Here is a 1439-nt window from a genome sequence, read left to right on the forward strand (position 1 = left end):
CCCGATATGTACCCCACAACCATTTAAAAACTCCAGTTTGACCATTAGTTTGGAGCTGACTCAGAGTCTAATCAGTGAACAGGATGATAAAGTAGAATGTAATATTAAGCGATGCATAACGTAAGAAGACACGAAAGAGTGCGATCTCTCTTGCGGACCCGTGTAGTCCTCGAGGTCATCTGCTTGGTTGATGATGGTAATGTGGTTTTCATGGCTGCCGGCAGCAGGGAAGAAGATCTCAGGCGGTGAAAGACAGTCTGGAGGCCGGTTCCCTTCTGTGCTGGACCCTTCTGTCGTTGGAGCAGCTAAGCTGGGGTGGACGACGGCGCAGCAGGAGCGGAACAAACCACGCAAGGTTTTCTTTGACAACTATCTGTAAGAGAAGTAATTCTGTAAGGGCTCGTTTGAATTGGAGGATTCCAACAATGCGGGGATAGGAAATAGACAGGAATAGGATAGGAATGCACGTGCAAAACAGAGAATTTAAAAACACAGGATTTCTGCCAATCTGGGTGTTTGATTCACAACAATTGGAATATCACAGGATGTAAAGAAGCATGGTGAGATTAAGTCAAACCACAAGAAAATGTACGGTTATAATGCTATTATGCTACTATCTCTTAGTCTTGTGCTTCATGAATAGGAATTTGAAAAGGAGGACAACTGAAAATTAAAATTCCTACGTTTTTTCTTTCAAGGAGACACTAAAGGAACAAATCCGTGTGCTCAGTGGACAATATATATAACATGTAGAGTAAAAAAGAGATGCAACAAGTGTACAACCTCTTTGGCGAAGCCATGTTGATCTCAGCGTGATTGGGTTGGCCGGTGAGGATGCTCCGGCTGACTTTGCTATCGGAGGAGGGGAAGAAGATCTTAAGCGTCTGGAGATGGAGCCCGAGGTACTGCTCCGCTGTGATGGAGGGTTTCGTTGTTGGAGCAGCTCCGGTGAGTTGTACGACGCCGAGGCTGAAGCAGGACAAGAGAGACAACGAACAACCTTAACCTGAGTGGAATTCTAAAAGCATCTCCAATACATGACGTAAAATACATATCCACAAAGTGCTAGATGTAAAATACATCACCCGCTCATCTCTGAACTTAACTGTCGAAACTGAATTAACTATCAAAACTGAACTTAACTGTCGAAACTGAACTTAACAGTCAAAACTGAATTTTGCTGTTGAAACTAAATTTTGCTGTTGAAACTGAACGCACTATCAAGGTGAGGCTACACATTGGTCGACTGACTTTCTCATCTTTGGTCAGTCGATTTTGCAGCCGTTGGATATGAAATCAAGGGATTGCGGTTCATCTTCAACCTCTACCCCCCTGAGCCGCCAGCCATCACCGGCCAAACAGTAGCCCCCCGCCGCCCCGCCTGCCCCGAAAACACTCCCCACCGCCCGTCCGCCGCTGCCCCGACAATCCCTCTAGCC

The sequence above is a fragment of the Triticum dicoccoides genome, chromosome 7B (genome assembly GCF_002162155.2).
Source record: "Triticum dicoccoides isolate Atlit2015 ecotype Zavitan chromosome 7B, WEW_v2.0, whole genome shotgun sequence".
Lineage (NCBI taxonomy): Eukaryota > Viridiplantae > Streptophyta > Magnoliopsida > Poales > Poaceae > Triticum > Triticum dicoccoides.